Consider the following 23,330-nt stretch of genomic DNA (forward strand, 5'->3'; position numbering starts at 1 on the left):
CGTCGCTAATTAGACGCCGGATGATGAGGGAGATAAAAAGGCGTTCGCCAACACTGCAGGTCTGTCCGCCCTGCCGAGCCCTTGTGAGTCGACATCGCCGTAAGGTCAGTTTATAGAACAAGTGCGGAGTTTGTCCACGCAGACAACGTAGCTGTTCCAACCTTCTCTCCTTCCCTTTTTGTCCAATTCATTTAAATTTAATTTGGTCATTTCTATATCCTAGACTCACTTTCTTTTTTTCTGGCGGTTCCGCTCGGAACCTGAATGGTGTGGCTCCATTGCTGTCTGCTGTGCGGTACGCTTGGGTTGCTGTTTGTAGAACACAGCTATAATTGAGACTGCATTTTTATGCGATTTTGGTAAGCAAGATTCATTTTAATGGATTAAAAGCTACTTTTTGAGCATAATGCCTAGCCAATTCCCTTTTCTTTCTCCCTCTTGCTCTGCTTTCGGGCTCTTTTTATACATCTGAATATTTCTCTTTTTTCTTTTTGTGCTTTACCCCATTACAATCAAGATCAATTCACGGGCTTCTAGAAATAATTTCAAGGACCCTTTTCTGTGTAATTTCCAGTTCTCCATGTGTAACACATGATACACCTAACTTAGCACAGGTATGTTTTGAATTTATTCCTTATTGTAATGGACTTTTTCAATCTATTAATTACCCTAATTTCTATGGAAGCTTTTTCAAGCTCCTTGTAAAAATGGTAAAATATTAGATTTGCCTGTTCGCTTATTTTGTCTCCTGCAGTCACCGCATTGGCGGTTATCTCTGATCGGTTCGCTTCTCAATCCCGGGTGGGGTCTTCTTCTTAGGGATTAGACGCATCTGTTTTAGATTGGTAGGTATTATTAATTTATACTTTCCAATGACACACACATACTATTTGTTTCACTCTGTATTGATTGGTCCCTTGAGACACCTGGGCAATGCTGAGGACTAAGAGTGTGCTCTTGTATATGACCGTCTCCATTAATGCTGTTTTGTTTTTCTCTATTCGTAGTGAACCTTTTCTGTATTTTAAACAAAACAATTTCTCTTCCACCAATTATTGGCTCCCCTGAAGAAGCCTAACAATAGGCGAAACATGTCGGGAATTTTCCATCTGAACTGCCAAGAATATGGTTATTCAAATTAATTGTTGGATTTTATATATTGCTCTGTATGCCAGCCAATATATGTATATTGTTAAATTTGATCTTTTTGTATTCTCTTGATCGCTTTTACTACATTTAATAAAATATTCTTTTTTATCTAAACATCTATATACTTTTTTCCAACTATTACTAGCACCGTAACAGTCCCGCCCTTCTCCTTCCGTTCTTCCCTATCTGTTACAATTGGGATGAGGTGCGTTGTTAATCCCTTGCCTTACTTAGCTCTTTCTTTTCCCTATACAAAACTCTTGGTGTCTAAAACACACCTTTCTTATAGGCAAGGCTTTTGAGGTTTTTTCTTTCCTATATACACTAACTGTCTGATCCGTACTATCAACTTTCTTCAAATTTCCTAATCTTATTCTTAAAAATTAGACGCTCAGTCACGATAATTGAACTGGCCATTCAGTTATCAGTCAATTAGCTTATTATATCAACTTACTACATGTAATTAAGCCTGTAGCCGTAACCACATTTCTTCCTTTTCCCTTTTGTTTTGTTTATTTATTTTCCGTTTGTCCAATTATGACTGCGTTTTGTGGAAATGCATGGGATGGTCTTATGAACAAAGTCCAGGCCTCCAGAAAAGATGCTAACATTACAGATGCTGAGTTAAATCAATCTTTTATGCGCTTACAACGCCTGTTGGAACGAAAAGCTAGAACTTATTGGCATAAAGTCTTCTTTGAAAGGTATGTTGAGTATCAAGTGGTTCCATGGGGTTTGAGAATTCAAATTTTTCCCAATATGAATAAGATTAGTGATTCACTTAAGAATTCTTGGGAGAGCAATCTTCAATCTTGCTCTTTTCAAATGATGTCAATATTGATTGACCAATACACACTTGAACTGGAACAACTTGATACTCAGATTGCCTCTTGGTACGAGGATAACAATTCATTACAAAATCCCATTCGTTTTACACAGCGCGAAAATAATTTACGTTCCTATCTTGAACAATATACACGCAATATTATAAGCGCTAAGGAAAATAAATTTCTCAGAGATAAATTGGCATATGAAAACCACTTTGCCTACAAATGGCAAAATCCTAATCAAACTACTCCCAAAAGAAAACCTTTTACTTCAAATGTCCCTCAAACAGATACCTTGATACCTAATGCTGTCTCCTTCTCTTCCAGTACCTCTACATCCTATCGAGATTTAACCCAGGACAGGATTCCTAAGAAAAGGAAGGGAGACCGTCTGGATACGTCCACAGCTTCGTCACCTAGATCCACTGAAACGGTACACCAATTCACTGCGGCTTCACTTAAGGCACATCGCACACAAGTTTCCACCCCCATGCCTAACACCCTTTCACGCCCAACCAATTCATTAGACCCCTCTAGCCACCATGTACCCAGCACTCCTGCACCTAGTTCACATCCAGCTCCTATCCACTCTGGACTCTCATCGAGGAGAGCCAGTGAACCTGCACCGTCTTCTATGTTTCCACCTCACTCACAACCCTCGTGTCAGGAACTTACCAGCAATAGACAGGTACAGCTGCGTGCACACAGGCGTCGGCGTGTGTCTTCTGCGCGTTCGCGTACGCGTTCGCGTGCGCGTTCGCGTGCGCGTTCGTTTACGCGTTAGTGTGCACGTTCGCGAGTGGCGTTCGTACGCGCGCTCGTCCACGTGGTCGTGCGTGGCGTGCGTGCGCTCCTTCCCGCCACTGAGCGTTTAAAGGACTCTCAAGTGCGCCGGTGCGGCGCTGTTTCGTCTCAGCTTCCGTGTGTCTGAATATCTGATCCTGAACCCGGTTACCTTTGAATACCTGATCCTGAACCTGATTACCTGCTACCGTTATCGACCCGGCTTGCTTGACTTCTCTGCCTTCTCCAATCCCGACCCGGCCTGCCTGACCTCGAAACCTCTTCTGCTTGTGATTCCGTTGCCGACCTCTGCCTGCTTACCGACACCTCTTCTGCCTTCCGTTACCATCAGTCTGCTTACCTTCTGACCCGGACCGTCTGACTCTTCTCCAGCCTGCTGCCAGTTCCAACCTTCGGTCTCTGAAGCTACTGCCTGCATTTCTCAGCTTCCAGCAACCCGCAGTCCACTCAGCCTTCAGAGGGATCTCCGCTCTTCTACCAGCTCCAGCGGCTCTATCCAGCAGGCCCTCCTACCCACTGTGCTCTCGAGACCGCTGTTCCCATTCCAGCGGCTCCTGAACCAGCGCTGTAAGAGAGGTCTCCTCCTACAAGTCGGGCTCCACATCTGGACTCTAACACCTCGGATCCCCGCATCGCACCTATTTTTTTAGTTCAGACTCCGGAACCCAAAACACACCCACCCTCACTACCCCACACACAAACGCACTAAATCTCGAGGTTGTGAACCTATCCTCGGTCTCCTTAACCAAGGAACAAATTGAAGTTTTGAAATTTGGTTTATCTTTTTGCCCATCTACTGATTTAGACAAATTCCAATTTGTAAAAGATATACATCTTTTTGCCAGACGTCTCCTCTTTAAGGCACTTTATGACAAAACTGAACACACAACTGATTCTAGTACCACCCCTGTAGAGCCATCGTCCAGTGAACTTCGGGCCATGGAAGACCTGATGTCACTATGGGACGAGGGCAATACAGATGTTGAACAGTCTTCAGAGCTAATTACCCCTCGTGTATCAGCTCCGGGAGTATTATTTCCTGCTCCGGCTATGTTTAAACCCAAATCAAAAACATTTCCCTTGCTTCAAAGCAATCCAAATATTTGGGCTTTTGTGAGCCAATTAACTCTTGAAGTTAAGCATCTAAATTTGAAAACACAAGAACCCCACAATCTACCGTTTAAATATCGACAGGCACTTCAAAACCTTCAGAATAATCCTGATATAATCATTAAACCCGCTGACAAGGGAGGTAATGTCTGTATTATGGATGTAGGGGCATATAGGAAAATGTGCCTTGACATCCTTAATAATAGGGACTGGTATCGTCCAATATCTCAACTTATCATTGAGAATTCTACCACCAAGTATTACCATCTTATCTTTCAAGCATACCGACACGGCACCATAGATCTCAATACATGGAAGTACCTAAATGTGAAAAACCCACAGACCCCCACATTTTATTCGTTACCGAAATTGCATAAATCCCTGGTTAATCCACCGGGTCGACCTATAGTATCAGGTTGCCAATGTCTGACTGAGAACGCCAGTGCTCTCATTGACAAGCACCTTTTTCCACATGTACTATCTTTGCCATCCTATGTAAAGGACACCATCGATCTATTACGGATTTTAGATGGGAAACAACTTCCCCCAGGTACATGGCTAGTGGGGGGGAATTCCATCCCACACTCAATAGGCATCCAAGTCATGTACTCCTTCCTTCGGGAACGTGGTTCTATTTCGCAGAATTATGACAAATTTGTGCTTCAACTTTTAGAGTTCATTCTCACGCACAATTATTTCATGTTTGATCGCTCCCACTACCTCCAGGTGCAGGGCGTAGCTATGGGCACCAAATGTGCCCCTACCTACGCCAATCTGTACCTGGGGGGGTGGGAGCGACATATCTTCTCAGATGACCAATCCCGGGATTGGTGCCAGTTCATCTTGGGTTGGCACCGTTATATTGATGACATTTTGTTACTATGGACTGGTTCCCTTGATGAATTACATGAATTCTTTGACAACTTATCTACCAATCAATTTAATCTCAAATTCACGATGGAATTCAGTCAGACCCAGATTAATTTTCTGGATATACACATCAAATTGGACAAAAATGGTGTTATTGACTCATCCCTATACCGTAAACCCTCTGCGGGGAACACTATCCTTCATGCGGAAAGTGCTCACCCTAGATCACTTATAGACAGCATTCCGTACAGCCAGTACCTTCGTTTACGTCGCAACTGTTCTCAAGACGTGGATTTTGAATTAGCTGCACGGGATCTCACCACACGACTCTGTCAACGTGGATACAGTAAATCATTACTAAAACGCACCTACAATAAAGTATCTAAATTGAACAGAAGCCATTTAATTTACCCCAAACCCAAACCTTCCTCCCATGCACCCATACGCATCATAACACAGTATTCACGTCAACATCATCAAATGAAAGCAATTCTTGACAAATATTGGCCCTTACTAACGGCCGATCCAATTATTCATAAATACATTAAGCCTTTTCCCCAATTGACATACCGCAGATCCCAGTCCATGAGAGACCCACTAGTCACAAGTCACTTCAATACCCACCGACCTGTCAAACCCAATCGCACTGGCACCTATCCTTGCGGCCACTGCGATATTTGTCGCTTCATTTCAGGATCATCACAAATCACACTGCCTAATGGTTCTGTTCGCACCATTGGACATTGTGTTACTTGTAAAACTGTGGGGATTGTCTATATTGCCAATTGCCCTTGTGGATGTTTCTACATTGGAAAGACCAAGCGTCCATTCTATAAAAGAATCAGAGATCACATGCTGCCTTTATCTAAACGATTATGCACTACAGCATTAAACAGACATATAGGCAATTCCCACAATTTTGATTCCAACGGTGTATATTTCGCAGCTCTGGAACATGTGCCCATTCATGCCCGGGGTGGTGAAATAGACACGCGTTTACTTCAATTGGAAACCCAATGGATATATACCTTAGAAGCCACTAAGTATCCAGGTTTAAATGAATACATTACATTCAAACACTTTCTTTAAAAACTATTACTTTCTCATACCCCTCAATAACCAATATGTTTAATCCTGAACCCATGGAATTTTCCATGGGGGGCCCGCTCCTTTGAAACTAGGGCTACCCATTCTCTGCAAAATTGTCAGTATTTTCATATTTCACATTTCACACGTTTTTTTTTTTTTTTTTTTTTACTTTTACTTTTATTTATTTTCTGCTTATTGTTTTTTTGTTGCTATGTGTTATTTATTCCGGCTACATTTCAGCTTTTGTTTTCAGTTTAAAATAACAACCTTATTGATCTACTTAACAATTGTCGGTTTTCTTTATCTTTAAACTCTATTTTTCTATTTTAGTTCATGTAAAAATTCCACCTGCTTTTTTCTTCATTTTTTCATTTCACACTTTAAACATTATTGATTTTTTGTTTATGCTTCATGTATAAGGTAGCTGTCCTCATTAACGCTTTGTCGTAGGAATCTGTTCAAATTCAATATTATAACTTGTTTATTGTTTCATTGTACATCTATGAATCCGTATGGAGTCGGCCGACAGGCACAGTTCTTCCTTCCTACTTTTGTCCATATGTCTCAAGGGATTTAGTTCAACTTAGACCATAAAACCATTTTTTGGTTGTCAACCATTTAGACCAATCCACACTGTTTTCAGTGCCATATATTGTCTCGATGTTTTCCCCTGGCCATTTGTTTCCAGGTTACCTTCCTTGTGGGGGGGGGCGCGTCCGATCACTTTGTTTCCGCCTATTATGGGTGCCTGCATGGACACACAGGTCCAGCTATGTGGGAGCTGGACCTGTCAATATGCGGGCTGCTGGGCGAGCGCATTCGCCACACTGGGTCCCTGGATTGACAGTCTTCACAGGGCTCTTTTGAGCCCTCTTGAGTGTCTCTCCCATGTTCCCCGTTATTGCCTGTCGCGGCGTCCCGGTCTCTTTGGTTACGGAGACGCCGTCGCCGGGCATTATGGGGACTGTAGGCCTTCTGTGTGACGCGGGTGCGCGCGCATGTGCAGTTCCGCATCCACTGTCCGCTCACATCCGACGTCGCTAATTAGACGCCGGATGATGAGGGAGATAAAAAGGCGTTCGCCAACACTGCAGGTCTGTCCGCCCTGCCGAGCCCTTGTGAGTCGACATCGCCGTAAGGTCAGTTTATAGAACAAGTGCGGAGTTTGTCCACGCAGACAACGTAGCTGTTCCAACCTTCTCTCCTTCCCTTTTTGTCCAATTCATTTAAATTTAATTTGGTCATTTCTATATCCTAGACTCACTTTCTTTTTTTCTGGCGGTTCCGCTCGGAACCTGAATGGTGTGGCTCCATTGCTGTCTGCTGTGCGGTACGCTTGGGTTGCTGTTTGTAGAACACAGCTATAATTGAGACTGCATTTTTATGCGATTTTGGTAAGCAAGATTCATTTTAATGGATTAAAAGCTACTTTTTGAGCATAATGCCTAGCCAATTCCCTTTTCTTTCTCCCTCTTGCTCTGCTTTCGGGCTCTTTTTATACATCTGAATATTTTTCTTTTTTCTTTTTGTGCTTTACCCCATTACAATCAAGATCAATTCACGGGCTTCTAGAAATAATTTCAAGGACCCTTTTCTGTGTAATTTCCAGTTCTCCATGTGTAACACATGATACACCTAACTTAGCACAGGTATGTTTTGAATTTATTCCTTATTGTAATGGACTTTTTCAATCTATTAATTACCCTAATTTCTATGGAAGCTTTTTCAAGCTCCTTGTAAAAATGGTAAAATATTAGATTTGCCTGTTCGCTTATTTTGTCTCCTGCAGTCACCGCATTGGCGGTTATCTCTGATCGGTTCGCTTCTCAATCCCGGGTGGGGTCTTCTTCTTAGGGATTAGACGCATCTGTTTTAGATTGGTAGGTATTATTAATTTATACTTTCCAATGACACACACATACTATTTGTTTCACTCTGTATTGATTGGTCCCTTGAGACACCTGGGCAATGCTGAGGACTAAGAGTGTGCTCTTGTATATGACCGTCTCCATTAATGCTGTTTTGTTTTTCTCTATTCGTAGTGAACCTTTTCTGTATTTTAAACAAAACAATTTCTCTTCCACCAATTATTGGCTCCCCTGAAGAAGCCTAACAATAGGCGAAACATGTCGGGAATTTTCCATCTGAACTGCCAAGAATATGGTTATTCAAACTAATTGTTGGATTTTATATATTGCTCTGTATGCCAGCCAATATATGTATATTGTTAAATTTGATCTTTTTGTATTCTCTTGATCGCTTTTACTACATTTAATAAAATATTCTTTTTTATCTAAACATCTATATACTTTTTTCCAACTATTACTAGCACCGTAACAGTCCCGCCCTTCTCCTTCCGTTCTTCCCTATCTATTACTGTATTATGTTTTACTAAGCAATGTGCCAGTTTTTACTTCTTGCTTTGCATGAAAAAAAAAAAAAAAAAACAGCACATCATTGCGGTACAAAGAGAGCCCTGTGTTGTCTACTGACACAGGGCTCTCTTCTGTCATTCCCTAACCAGATCAGTCAGTGCCAGTCATAAATCATTGGCCAAGACCTATTGACAGGCTTGTGCTGCAGCGAGTGGCAGCACAGTCTTCCGGGTCCGTGAAGTACAGGCAGTGGCGTCACTAGGGTTGGTTTCACCAGGTGCAGTAAAACATGGTGTCACTCTACACCCCCCCCCCCCCCCCCGTCTAGGCTGCCCAGCATCCTGCACGCGGTCACAGCGCGCACCCCAAATCGGCCCCTGTAAATGATAGTGTAGGGTGATATAGTGGCAGGTTAGGGTAGTATACAGTGGTTTAGTGGCAGGTTGGGGTGGTATAGAGTGGTATAGTGGCAGGTTGGGGTGGTATAGGGCAGGTTAGGGTAGTAGAGAGTGGTATAGTGGCAGTTTGGGGTGGTATATTGGAAGGTTGGGAGGGTACAGGGCAGGTTGGGGTGGTATATTAGCAGTTTGTGGTGGTATATTGGAAGGTTGGGTGGCACAGGGCAGGCTGGGGTGGTACAGGGAAGGTTAGGACTCTATGCAGTGAGAGCGTGCTGTGCAGTAACTTACAGCATGCCTCATGCTTGCAGATGAAGACTCGGACGGGGCTGCTATGTCCTCGCTTCTATCTCCTTCAGCCTGTGTGAAGGGGTCTGTGGGAGAAGTGAAGGAGGCCACACCCCGCAGCTCCGCCCATCGACTCCGGCTGCCTTGGGAAATATTGGAGATCCCCAAGTGACAGCTTAACCTGAAGGGGGAGTGTTATAGGCAGCCTCCCCCGCATGGCGGGATGCCCTGCTCACACCGCTCTGCTGCAAGCTATATAATATGTTTAACGGTGGCCCCGCTGTCACCCCTCTGGCGGCTGTCTCCCCCCCCCCCAAACCACGCCACTGAGTATAGGTATGTGATTGTGCCTGTACAAGCTAACCTGCCGCAATAAATGTACTGTACATCAAAGCAGACTTTCCATGGCAAAAGGAAGGTCGGATTTTTTTCCAGGCCAAAGACACAAATGGCCATTTATAAACAAACCATCCGAACAAAGAAAAAAAATATCTTGGCCCCTCACCCCTGATGCTCCTGGAAGGCAGGGGAGTTGTCACTATGCCTCCTGCCAGAAAATGGAGCATGAAAACCAACAAGAATGTAATTTTACTGCAGATTTTGCAGGATTTTGGGGTCAATGCTGTGATGGAAGGCACAGTGATGTCAACAATGCCTCCTAGAAGTTTCAGAGGCAGGGGCAGAGTTAAGCTTTTTATTATTATTTGTAAAAAACATGTGTTGGGGGTGAGGTGCCAGAAAAGCAGACTTCATGTGTTATGGGACACATTTTTTTAAGCTAAACTATACTCCTTTCAAGAGTTGTGATGTCCAATAGCTCCCCAACTATCCCCTACAACTCTGCCCTGCATGATTTCCCACCATCCATAACCCATAGGAGCACATTCATCCCAGTAGGTGCCGAAAACCCACACAAGCTACTTATGCACAGCTGAGCATATACTATAAAGGAGACTGCAAGTCAGACTCTTGGAGGTTTTTCTGGCTAATGAAACTAACAACAGGTACTTTGGGGTGCTGCCATTAGGGAGTACTTTAACCACTTGCCAAACAGCTCATGTACATATACTGCGGCAGGTTGGCTCTCCTATGCGAACCATTGTATCTGTACGTCGGTCCATGCAAGGATATCGGGCAGGAGCGTGCCCGCAAATCTCGCGGACTCAATGTCCGCTGGCGACCCGTGATCTGTGTACAGAAGCAGAATGGGGGGAACTGCCCATGTAAACAAGAGGATACCCCATTCTGCCTAATGACATGTCAGATCTACTGCTCCCAGTGATCTCTGTCATGTCCCAGTGAGCCCACCCCCCTCTACAGTTAGAACACGCTTAACCCCTTGATCACCCCCTAGTGTTTTGCCAGTACCTTTTTTTTTACATCGTTCAGTGTATTTTTATAGCACTGATCAATATAATATCACTGGTCCCAAAAAGTGTAATTTGGGGTCAGATTTGTCCGCCGCAATGTCGCAGACCCACTAAAAATCGCAGATCGCCACCATTACTAGTAAAAACAATAAAAAAAATATATAAAAGTCCCTAAATCGATCCTGCAGTTTGTAGAGACGATAACGTTTGCGCAAACCAATCAATATACGCTTATTGCAATTTTCTTTTAACCAAAAATATGTAGAAGAATACATATCAGCCTAAACTGATGAATACATCTGTTTTTTGTTTTTTTCTATTTTATTTTGGATATGTATTATAGCAGAAAATTAAAAAAAAAAATTTTTACTATCTGTTTTTCTTTATAGCGCAAAAAAAAAAACAAAAAAAAAAAAACCGCAGAGGTGATCAAATACCACCAAAAGAAAGTTCTATTTGTGGGAAAAAAGGATGTAAATTTTGTTTGGGTACAGTGTCGCACGAGCGCACAATTGTCAGTTAAAGCAACGCAGTGCCGTAAAGCAAAAAATGGCCTGGTCATTAAGAGGGCAAATCCTTCCGGGGCTGAAGTGGTTAACAAGTATTAAGTTTAACAAGCTTAAGGTTACAGACCAGTTTACTTTAAATCTAACTTAACAGAAAACACTCCTGACAGGTATAAAGTGCAGGCATCTAAAGGGGGTCTACAGATACTTGTGGTAGCGTCCAATATAAACTCTAGGGATTCTAATCAAGCATCGCTCCAATAGATCCACTGACCCAACATTACAAAGGGATGTATCACCAGGTGATGGGAAATTAGGAGGGGACAGGAAGAAAGCCTGTATTTATTACCTGTTTCTTTTCCTGTTAATGTGACAGTCATCATCATAATTACTAGGGTGTGATCCATGCTTGTAATGGTTTGTGAACCTTAAATGTGTGTAAATAATCAGCATGAAGAGTTTTGTAGTCACCATATAGGTGACAAAGAAGACTTGATAATATAAGTTTGTAAGGGCTTATTTACACTTGCAGCACTGTCTACCCCCCCCCCCCCCCCAAACACACACACACACACACACCTTAGGATTGCTTTTCATAGGGCGGTCAGCCATTCATGAGGTGATACTACGCTTTCTGAATGCCCACCTTTTTTTCCCCTGGCATTTTCTATGTAAATACTAGGGATCGACCAATATAGTTTTTCCGGTGCCGATACGATACCGATAGCCGATATTTTCTATATTTAAAAAAAGGCTTTTTACACTCTAATTTTTACTTTTGTTTTTTATCACCGCTATTCCTGTCACAAGTAATGTAAACATCCCTTGTGATAGTAATAGGCAGTGACAGGAACTGAGAGATTGGGGGGTCTCCAAGCCCCTCCTCTGCACTTTAACCGGTTCCCGACCAGCGCACGACGATGTACGTCGACAGAATGGCACGGGCAGGCATATTGGCGTACAGGTACGTCCAATCTTCAATGCCGCCCTGCCATCGGGAGCGCGCCACCGGCGGCGCGCTCCCACGCTGGTCGGGACCCCCGTGAGTCTGGTCGCGGGACCCGCAGACTCGATCGCCGCGGGCATCCCCGCGATCGTCTCATGGGACGGTTGAATGGAGGAAATGCCGTGTAAACAGCATTTCTCCATTCTGCCTAGCAACTAGTGACGCTGATCTCTGCTCCATGTGATTGGAGCAGAGATCAGTGTTCACTAAATGAAAGCCCAACCCCCCACAGTTAGTAACACACCCCTAGGAACACTTAACCCCTACACTGCCACCCACTGGTTAACCCTTTCACTGCCAGTGTCATTTACATAGGAATCACTGCATTTATATAGCAGTGATTACTGTATAAATGACAATGGTCCCAAAAATGTGTCAAAAATGTCCGATGGGTCCCCCACAATGTCGCAGTCACAATAAAAATCGCTGATCGCCGCCATTACTAGTAAAAAAAAAAAAAAAAAAATTATTAATAAAAATGCTATAAAACTTTCCCTATTTTGTAAATGCTATAACTTTTGCGCAAACCAATCAATAATCGCTTATTGCGATTTTTTTTTACCAAAAATATGTAGAAGAATACGTATCGGCCTAAACTGAGGGAAAAAAATGTTTTTTTATATATTTTTGGGGGATATTTATTATAACAAAAAGTAAAAAATAATGCGTTTTTTTCAAAATTGTCGCTCTATTTTTGTTTATAGCGCAAAAAATAAAAACCGCAGGGGTGATCAAATACCACCAAAAGAAAGCTCTATTTGTGGGAAAAAAAAGGACGTCAATTTTGTTTGGGATCCACGTTGCACGACCGCGCAATTGTCAGTTAAAGCGACGCAGAGCCGAATCGCAAAAAGTGGTCTGGTCTTTGACCAGCAAAATGGTCCGGTCTGTAAGTGGTTAAAGTATTCAAAACGTTAAGATTTGCATTTTTGAATACTTAATTTTTTAAAACTGGCGCCTTTAAAATGCCAGTAATCCAGAAGTGATGTCATGACCGCTTCCGGATTACTAGATCTGAGACCCGAATGAAGCACCGGCCTTGTTTGCTCAGTCCTCCCGGAGGGATGGGAGGGCCCGAGCAAGCGGCGGAAGGTGGGAGACATTCCCTCCCGTTGCTTATAATAACAGCCGAGTGGCTGCTGAGCTGCATCAGTTGTTATTACAATAAAGCCGACCGTCCGCTCTAAGGCTGGGTTCACACCGCTGCGGGTGAGAGATACGGATGTGATTCGCACCGCACTGCAGTGCAAATCACATCCGATCTCTGTGCGATTCGAGTTCAGCCATACAGATAGTATGGCTGAATTCGCGCCGCACCCGCCGCAAACTCGCACAGGACCCTTTTTTTGGTCCGCAGCAGAATCGGATCGCATGGGTGTTCACACCATGCGATCCGATTCCTGTCCGAGTTTGCGGATCGCACTGCGATATGCGGACTGGTCTGGGGGTGTCATTAAGATTTCATTGACACTCCCAGCAGTCCGCATAGGGCAGTGTGAACTGCCGGCGGGAGGCATGCGATGCGGGAAAACGCAGCGGATTTGCGGCGTTCCCGCATCGCTATGGTGTGAACCTAGCCTAAAGAACGGTACCAGAGTGATGCAAGCAGCTGCATGCCTCACCCCAGTAAAACCCCTTAAAGCATAATCGGTAATATTGGTCAGTTTTTTGACCGACACTTCTAAAAAAGTTAATATCAGGCGCCGATAATTGGTCGACCCCTAATGAATACCACACTGCAAGCCAAGCATTTCAGTTGAATGGGTTGCATTTGTCTGTGGTACTGCCTACTGAATGAGACATGGAGCATAAGTTTTGCCATAGAGGCAAATAAAAGCACTGGGGTTGCAGCATGTGTAAGACCCTGAGTAGCTGCATTATATCTTTTACGTAGGTGGAAGGGGGGGGGGGTCTAAAAATGCAGCTCAATTATCTATTTTTACCATTCTCCTGCCCACTTCTGTGAACGAGGCCTAAGATATGTAATTTGTGATCTCCCTCTCTTTCTCACTGTCACACAGATCCTTTGGCTTCACTACTCTCATAGTCACTGATCCACTACAAGTATGAAAAACAGGTGTGGTCTTTTTACTGAAAAGGTTAGTTGCCTGGCTGTACTTGATTTAAACACTTCTGAGCCACAGATCCAAGACAATCATGCAGCAAACCTAGCAACTACCATTTTCAGGAGGACGTGTCAGTGAGAAGGAGGCATGTGCATTTCACTTGGTACAGCTTTTGTTTAAACTATACCATTACCCACCAATGTAATCCACCTCCCTCAGTTACAATAGCATGGGATGGATATGAAAATTAGCATTGTTATGATCATATAAGTGCAGGTGCAGTTAGACATATTAGTGTGAGGATACGCATATTATCCTGGGGTAGAGCTGCATTATTAATCGTTAAGAATCGTCATCGCAATTTTTTTTCCCCCTTGCGATCTTGACAAAGTATTTCCCAATTCTTTCTATGCAGAGAATTCTCTCTGCTCTGCTGAAGCCCTCAAAAGAAATGGAGAAAAAAACGGGCAGTCTGCCAAGAATCATAACATTCTTTAGCAGTGGAACTTAAAGGGGTGAACCGGCCAATACATTGTTTTTTTTTAAATGTCAGCAGCTACAAACACTGTAGCTGCTGACTTTTAATAAGGACACTTACATGTCCAACAATCCTGTGATGTCGGCCACACCGAGGCCGATCCATCCATCTGATCGGCTGCCGGTGCCTCCATCCTAATGAAGGGAAACAGGCAGTGGAGCCTTGCGACTTCACTGCCCATTTCCTACTGCGCATGCGCGAGTCGCGCAGCGCTTTGTGAATGGCCCCATTGTTTTCTAGGACACAGACACATGTCCCAGAAGGCAACGAGGCCGCTCACCGAATGGGAGGAAGCGCTGTGGAATAGGAAGAGACAGATTAGGAAGACTGCCTAGCAACAGCGTTTCAGGTAAGTGAAAAACATATTTTTTTTATTTTATTAATGATTTTTTTTTTTGGGTGGCCCTCCACTTTAAGTATAAACATTGTAACAATGTGTCCTTTAGATCAAAGGAATACACATTGGTGTGTAAATGAGGTTTTTTTTTTTTTTTGACCTGCAAAGGAAAAGGCATCATGAGCTAGTATGCACCACATACTAGCTCATTATGAAATAATTACCTTAGAATGAGGCCCGATCCACGCCAAGGAAGCTGACATGTTCCCTCGGCGTGTCTTCCGGGTATCGCGTCTCCGGCGCTGTAAGTGGCCGGAGCCGCGATATCGTCACTTTCCGGCAGGGTCTAGCGTCTGCCAGACTTTCAGCCGAGAATCCCTTGTGCACATGCGCAGCTGCAGTCAGCGCTGCATTGCGAGGGTAATATCTCCTAAACCGTACAGATTTTTTTTTACCTACAGGTAAGCCTTATTATAGGCTTACCTGTAGGTTAAACTTATAAAAATGACTACACAACCGCTTTAAACACTAAACCTTTTTCTGAAATTTGTTGGTTTCAAGTTAAAATAATAATTTTTTGCTAAAAAATTACTTACAACCCCCAAACACACACATATACATACATACATTTTTTTTTTTTTTTTTAGGAGAGACCCTAGAGAATAAAATGGCGGTTGCTGCAATATTTTATGTCACACTGTATTTGCGCAGCAGTCATTCAAATGCAATTTTGTGTGAAAAAAATTACACTTTGATGATTTTTTTTTTTTTTAAACTAACCAGTAAAGTTAGCCCAATTTTTTTTGTATAATGTGAAAGATTTTATGCCACGAGAATCGTGATCTTTTTATTCTAAGCAAAAAAAATCGTCATTCTCATTTTGGCCAGAATTGTGCAGCTCTATCCTGAGGCCAGAAAAATATATAAGCATGGTGGTACTTAGCATGGGGATACACATATTAGCTCAGGAGTGGATGCATATATTAACATGGCCATAGAAATATCGGTGTCGGGACAGCTACATATTTGCTTGAGGATATAACTAATATTCGAGGGGGATGTACCTATTGTCACAGGCTGTGTAGAAATGCTTTATGCTATATTAATGTCGAAATGCAAACACTTCACATATTGGTGCAATGGTGAATACAAATTCTACAATGGAGGCAAACACACATCTTAGCATGGGGATGCATAGGTTATCACAGAGGTGGATATACATATTAACATGTAGATACATACTGTATATCAGTGTGGTGGCAGACATTTATTTGCATGCAGATACACACAGGTAAATTCACATATTAGTATATTAGTGTGGGGGCAGATATACATCAGTGTGGGGATGACATATTAGAATGGGAATGCACATCAGATATTGGGCAGATACCAATATTGGTATAGACGTGTCAGGGAACTCACCATACGTATGCCCGTCCCCGTATAGCGACAGTTTCCCTTCGTCCCAGGCGGCATGCGTGGTGTCCCCGTCAGAGGCATACGAATTCCAGGACGAACGGACGTATGCTAATCCGAACACGTGGACGTACGCCAATCCGAACACGTGGACGTACGCCAATCCGAACACGCGAAGACACCCGCGCAAACTGAACGGATGTACGTATTCACGCACGGACGGCCACTTCCACCAATCCTGGCTCACTCCCCTCTATATAAACAGGATCCTGGCCTGACATCAGTGCTGGATCGTCTTCAGCTACTCCTGTAGACCTGATCGTTGCTCCTGTGACCTTGCTCCTGTGACCTTGCTCCTGTGACCTTGCTCCCGTGATCCTTGTTCCTGTGACCCGTTCCTGACACCCCCTCTTTGGATACCCTGTGCTACTATCTCCTGGACTACCTTTGACCCCGGCTTGGACTTCGACTTTGGCTTGTCTCCTGAATCTGTACCTCGTTTGCTTGCACGTTGCCAGACCCTTGCTTGTTCCTGATTACGCACCTGCCTCCTGTTATTGTACCGCATTGCCTGCCAGTTGCCGACCTTGCCTGTTACAGACACGCAGTGCTTCCTGCACACCTGCTGATCTTCCGGTGCCTACCTACAACATCTCTTCTACCGTGAGGACCCAGCATCTCCAAGGTCTGCTACCTCCACCTTCAGGCACCTGCACCCTTTCGTGTCCTCACGCGCCCTGTCCCCATCCTCAGGGGCGTGGAGACCGGAACCGTGCGAGAGGCCACCCTCAGCAGTCTGACTCCACTGTAAGGTACGTGACAGTACGATCCAGCCAGAAACATGGAGTCAGACAGGGGGGCCTCACCTTTGGAAGCTCTGTGCCAACAAATCTCTGCCCTTACCCAAGCAGTTCAAGGCCTGCAGGATGGTTACCATCAACTCGAGCAGAGGGTGGAGACATTAACTCCAAACACTACTGCCTCCCAAGGGGCTACAGCATCTCGGTCCGCCAGTCCGGCAACCCCAGCATCCATGCCTGCAATAGTGGTGCCATCCCCGGAGCCTCGAGTTCCTACTCCAGAGCGATTTTCCGGAGATCGCAGCAAATTCCGTGCTTTTCGTAATGCATGCCAACTATACTTCCTGCTACAGCCTCGCACCTTCTCCTTGGAAAGCACAAAAGTAGGGTTCATCGTCTCCTTGCTTCTGGGGGAACCTCAGACCTGGGCCCATCGCCTCTTGGAACAGGCCAGCCCTTTACTTGATACCATGGACTCTTTCCTGGATGAGATGGCTAAATTATACGACGATCCTCAGCGTGCCACAACTGCTGAGGCCAGTCTCCATGCCCTGCGTCAGGGTCGCAGACCTGTAGAGGATTATGTGACGGACTTTAGGCGGTGGAGTTCTGACACTCAATGGAACGACGCCGCCCTACGTTACCAATTCCGCATCGGATTGTCTGAATCATTAAAAGACGAGTTGGCCCGTATCGAAGTTCCCAGTTCTTTGGAAGACCTCATACAGGTATCGATCCAAATTGACCGCCGTCTTAGGGAACGGAGGTCTGAAAGAGTTGGCCAGTTTCGCCCCACTTGGATGTTACCCAAGGCTCCGAATTATCCTCCTGCTTCCACACCTGCTCCCATTTCCGAAGCTCCAGAGCCAATGCAATTAGGGCTACTTCGCTCACCATTGCCTCCTGAAGAGAAGCTACGCCGGCGCCAGAATAACCTTTGCCTTTACTGCGGGGAAATTGGTCACTATGCGAATACATGTCCAAATAAGATTCGTAAGTTCAAAGACTCACCTCTTGTATCCAATGCATTACCTCTGACAAAATCAATTCATATAGCTGTTCCCTTTTCCTTACAGCTTCCAGGAGGAACACTCCAGGTCCAGGCTATAATTGATTCGGGCGCCTGTAGTTGCTTCATTGACCATACTCTCATTCTACAACACAACATTCCATTGGTACCCAAGCAACGCCAACTTTCTATAAGGTTAGCAGATGGATCCAACATCAGATCAGGTCCTATTACCCATGAGACTCAGCCACTACTTGCCAACATTCTATCCGATCACCAAGAATTAATCTGCCTGGATGTCATTTCTTCACCACTCTTCCCAATTATTTTAGGAATGCCATGGCTACAAGCCCATAATCCCCAAATAAACTGGATAACCGGTGAGGTCGTGTTTCCATCCACTTACTGCCTCCAAAATTGTGTCAGGACCTCAAACCACCTGGTTCCAGTCATTGCCTGTTCGGGTTCTACATCTGAGCTCCAGAGGTTGGTCCCAGTCACATACCACAGATTCCTGGACGTGTTTGACAAAAGAAAGGCAGACACACTCCCTCCTCATCGGGTCTACGATTGCCCAATCGAGTTACTACCTGGAGCCGAAATTCCATTCGGGAGGATATTCCCTCTATCGGAACCTGAACTCATGGTCCTCAAAGAATACATCAATGAGAACCTCAAGAAAGGATTTATTCGACATTCCTCTTCCCCAGCCGGTGCTGGAATATTTTTCGTTGAAAAGAAAGATCATTCGCTCCGCCCATGTGTGGATTACAGGGATTTAAATAAAGTGACGATTAAAAATCGCTACCCCCTTCCATTGATTCCAGAATTATTCCAGAGACTTCAATCAGCCAAAGTATTTACGAAACTGGATTTACGAGGGGCCTATAATCTAATCAGAATCCGTAAGGGGGACGAATGGAAAACGGCCTTTCGGTCACGTTTTGGCCACTTTGAGTACCTGGTCATGCCATTCGGACTCTGCAACGCACCAGCTACTTTTCAACATTTTGTTAATGACATTTTCAGGGACTTTTTGGATTTGTTTGTAATTGTTTATTTAGATGACATTTTGGTATTTTCAGACTCTCTAGAAACCCATCGTGACCATGTGAAACAAGTTCTCCTGAGGTTAAGACAACATGGGCTCTACGCCAAGGCCGAGAAGTGCGAATTCGAGCGACGGACCATTCACTTTCTGGGTCTGGTAATATCAACAGAGGGAATAGAGATGGATCCTCAAAAGGTTTCAGCCATTTTATCCTGGCCACCTCCAACTGATAAGAAAGGGGTACAGCGCTTCATTGGATTCTCTAATTTTATAGAAAGTTTATTAAAAACTTTTCCAGTGTTATAGCTCCCATCACGCAACTCACCAGCAAACAAAACTGCTTCCGATGGTCCAACGAGGCCCAAGCTGCGTTCGACAAACTAAAAGGGCTATTCACGTCGGCCCCAATACTCAAACACCCTGATCCTGCTCTACCTTACACTCTGGAAGTGGACGCTTCAGAGAATGCTGTAGGCGCCATTCTGTCCCAACGCCAAGGACCTAAATCATTAATGCATCCTGTAGCATTCTTTTCCAAAAAACTAAATACGTCAGAAAAGAACTACGATGTGGGAGATCGGGAGCTCCTGGCAATCAAACTGGCTTTAGAAGAATGGCGGTACCTACTTGAGGGGGCAACACATCCAGTATTAATTTTTACAGATCATAAAAATTTGGAATATCTCAGAACAGCTAAGCGTCTCAGGCCCCGGCAGGCAAGATGGGCTCTCTTCTTCTCCCGTTTTAATTTTCACATAACCTACAGACCAGGATCCAAGAACAGTAAACCCGACGCATTATCCCGTATGTTTTCTGAAACCGAAGCCTCATCCCCTCCAGACACCATTTTGCAAGCCGGGAACTTTCTATTAACACAAACCAGTTTTCTGTCACAGGTTCGGCAGTCGTCTCAAGGTGCATCAGTCCCTCCAGATATTAACCTCCAAGAAAAGGATGGTCTTCTCTGGCGAGGAAATAAACTATTCATTCCTCAAAATCTTCGCACCTCCGTTCTACAGGCTTGTCATGACTATCCCCTGGCGGGTCACAAGACAATAAGTTTAGTTCAAAGGCATTTCTGGTGGCCAAACCTTGCGAAAGATTGCAGGAACTATGTTAGCTCTTGTTCAACCTGCCTCCGGAATAAAAACAGCAAGAATAAAGCTTGGGGATTGTTGAGGCCATTACCTATCCCTGAAAAACCATGGGATAAGATCGCAATGGACTTTATTGTTGAGCTTCCCCCCTCTGAAGGATTCTCCTCTATCTTCGTGGTGGTGGATCGCTTTTCCAAAATGGCACATTTCATCCCCATGAAGGGAACTCCATCTGCAACCGAGACAGCCAGAGTATTCATTAAAGAAATTGTCAGACTCCATGGAATTCCCGGTGATATTGTCTCTGATCGTGGAGTCCAATTCACGTCAAAATTTTGGAAATCATTATGTGAAGCTCTGGGTATCAAGTTAAATTTCTCTTCAGCCTACCATCCCCAAACAAACGGGCAGACTGAACGCACTAATCAAACGTTAGAACAATATTTACGTTGTTTCACTTCTTTTTCTCAGGAGGATTGGGCTTCGTTGCTACCCTTGGCAGAATTTGCATTTAACAACTCTACTCATTCCGCCACAAACCAGTCACCATTTTACTCCAACTATGGGTTCCATCCCTCCTTCCTGCCAACATCCTTACCGGATTCTCCTGTACCAGCCGTCCAGGATAGGCTGAATTTCTTTGTTATCAACAATCAGGCACTTAAAGAAACCCTCTCTAAGGCTCAGGAAGACGATAAAAATTTTTTTGACAGGAAGAGAAGGGGGAAATTGGATTTAAAAATCGGTGATCGTGTGTGGCTGTCAACTGCAAACCTAAAACTGGCGTGTCCCTCTAAAAAATTGGGACCCAGATATTTGGGACCTTTTCCAATTAAGAAGAAAATTAATTCAGTAGCCTATGAACTTGAACTTCCCGGCTCATTTAAAATCCATCCTGTATTTCACACTTCTCTACTTAAGCCTGATGTACCTAATTCCTTTCCAGGTCGGGAGTTAAGCCCTCCAGAAGCTATATTGGTAGACGGGGAGGAGGAGTTTGAAATCGAAGCCATTCTGGATTACAGGAAGCGTCAAGGACAAAACCAATACTTGATTAAGTGGAAAGGCTTTGGCCCTGAAGAAAATTCCTGGGAACCCGAAGCAAATCTTCATGCCCAGAGGCTTATACGGGCTTTTCATCGCTCTCAAAGGTCGGTTCTAAGGGGCACCCGGAGGCTGCCCTTAAGGGGGGGGGCACTGTCAGGGAACTCACCATACGTATGCCCGTCCCCGTATAGCGACAGTTTCCCTTCGTCCCAGGCGGCATGCGCGGTGTCCCCGTCAGAGGCGTACGAATTCCAGGACGAACGGACGTATGCTAATCCGAACACGTGGACGTACGCCAATCCGAACACGTGGACGTACGGCAATCCGAACACGCGAAGACACCCGCGCAAACTGAACGGATGTACGTATTCACGCACGGACGGCCACTTCCACCAATCCTGGCTCACTCCCCTCTATATAAACAGGATCCTGGCCTGACATCAGTGCTGGATCGTCTTCAGCTACTCCTGTAGACCTGATCGTTGCTCCTGTGACCTTGCTCCTGTGACCTTGCTCCCGTGATCCTTGTTTCTGTGACCCGTTCCTGACACCCGCTCTTTGGATACCCTGTGCTACTATGTCCTGGACTACCTTTGACCCCGGCTTGGACTTCGACTTTGGCTTGTCTCCTGAATCTGTACCTCGTTTGCTTGCACGTTGCCAGACCCTTGCTTGTTCCTGATTACGCACCTGCCTCCTGTTATTGTACCGCATTGCCTGCCAGTTGCCGACCTTGCCTGTTACAGACACGCAGTGCTTCCTGCACACCTGCTGATCTTCCGGTGCCTACCTACAACATCTCTTCTACCGTGAGGACCCAGCATCTCCAAGGTCTGCTACCTCCACCTTCAGGCACCTGCACCCTTTCGTGTCCTCACGCGCCCTGTCCCCATCCTCAGGGGCGTGGAGACCGGAACCGTGCGAGAGGCCACCCTCAGCAGTCTGACTCCACTGTAAGGTACGTGACAAGACGACACATATTAGTATGGGGATGACTATACAATTTTAGTGTGGAGGTGGATACATATTCGTGCACTATTGTTTCTATGTGTCATTGCAGTTAATCGCATTTAATGATGAGGAAAAAAGCAAGTACCTGCACATAGTGTGAACAGGCCGTTACAGAGCTCCTTGTATGTTTTCCCATGATTGCCTACTGATGAAGTCACGTGGGAGTGACCATACACATCGGGATTGGGCGATAGGCACGCCGGAAGGCACGCAGGAAGACGAGCTTGGCGCTCATGGATTAAATGTCAATTTTTATTGATTTAAATGTGAGTAAAATAGTAGCCGCTTTTAACCGCTTTCGGACCAGCCGCTGCCACATAATTATACATTGGCTCGCGGGGCCCGGATAGCAGGCGTGCGGGGGTGCCGATGCTCGTGGCCGATGGTCGCGATGACCGCCAGTCATGAGCAATCATGAGCTGGAGACACAGAACAGGGACACGTGTGTGTAAACACACTCTTCTCTGTTCTGTTCTGACAGGAGTGACAGATCGTGTGTTCCTATTAGCTAGGAACCACGATCTGTCACTTCCTGTAGTTAGTCCCTCCCCCTTCAGCTAGAATAACCTCCCAGGGAACACAGTTAACCCCTTCACCGCCCCTTAGTGTTATACCCTTCACTGCCAATGACATTCTTACAGTAATCAATGCATTTTTAATCACACCGATCGCTGTATTAATGCCAATGGTTCCAAAAAAGTGTCAAAGTTGCCCGATGTGTCCGCCATAATGTCGCAGTTACAATATAAAAAATAAAAAATAAAAAAATAAAAATCGCACATCACCGCCATTACTAGTAAAAAAATAAAATAACAATAAAAATGCTATAAATCTATCCCCTATTTTGTAGACGCTATAACTTTTGCACAAACCAATCAATATACGCTTATTTCGATTTTTCTTACCAAATATATGTAGAAGAATAAATATCGGCCTAAACTGAGGAAAAAAATTGTGTTTTTATATATTTTGGGGGGATATTTATTATAGCAAAAAGTAAAAAAAAAAAAATTTGTTTTTTTTTTCAAAATTGTCGCTTTTTTTGTTTATAGCGAAAAGAAATGCAGGGGTGATCAAATACAAAAGAAAGCTCTATTCATGGGGGGAAAAAAAAAGGACGTCAATTGTGTTTGGGTACAACGTCTCACGACCGCGCCATTGTCAGT

At 44.5% G+C, this 23,330-nt stretch overlaps 1 long non-coding RNA gene across 1 annotated transcript; it reads left to right on the forward strand.

Moving 5' to 3' along the window:
- Nucleotides 1-1,687: 1,687 nt before the first annotated feature.
- LOC143933263 (uncharacterized) lies at nt 1,688-8,147 on the forward strand. The gene is made up of 2 exons (XR_013263073.1): nt 1,688-2,409; nt 7,892-8,147. It is a non-coding gene; the product is annotated as an uncharacterized LOC143933263 (long non-coding RNA).
- The last annotated feature ends 15,183 nt before the right edge of the window (nt 8,148-23,330 follow it).

This window comes from Lithobates pipiens, unplaced genomic scaffold (genome assembly GCF_037356315.1).
Source record: "Lithobates pipiens isolate NorthernLeopardFrog02 unplaced genomic scaffold, aLitPip1_a1.2 Scaffold_27, whole genome shotgun sequence".
NCBI classification, from domain to species: Eukaryota; Metazoa; Chordata; class Amphibia; order Anura; family Ranidae; genus Lithobates; species Lithobates pipiens.